The 271-nt window shown below is 45.8% G+C and overlaps 1 protein-coding gene across 1 annotated transcript in view; it reads left to right on the plus strand.

The window, feature by feature from the left end:
- RYR1 (ryanodine receptor 1 (skeletal)) overlaps window positions 1–271 on the plus strand; it is a 130,714-nt gene that overhangs the window by 12,412 nt on the left and 118,031 nt on the right.

Raw genomic sequence — 271 nt, forward strand, 5'->3', positions numbered from 1 at the left:
GGATGTATATGTGGAAAAATAGGCAAGCTAGATTGACCTGTTCCCTGCCTTCCCCATGCTCAGACACTGGCTAAACTGTCTCTAATGAAGTACATAGTTTTACAACCGAACAGTAGGAAAGCTATTAATACTTTTGATAGAGGGAACAGCATGTGCAAAGGCCCTGAGGTTGGGAATGAAGTTGGTCTGTTGCAGTCACAGAAAGGAGATCTAGTTTGGCTGGAGGAGAGTGAGCAAGGGGTGGATTATAGAGATGAGGGCAGAGAGGGGA

Source organism: Bison bison, unplaced genomic scaffold (genome assembly GCF_000754665.1).
Source record: "Bison bison bison isolate TAMUID 2011002044 unplaced genomic scaffold, Bison_UMD1.0 scf7180017864280, whole genome shotgun sequence".
In the NCBI taxonomy this organism is placed as follows: Eukaryota; Metazoa; Chordata; class Mammalia; order Artiodactyla; family Bovidae; genus Bison; species Bison bison.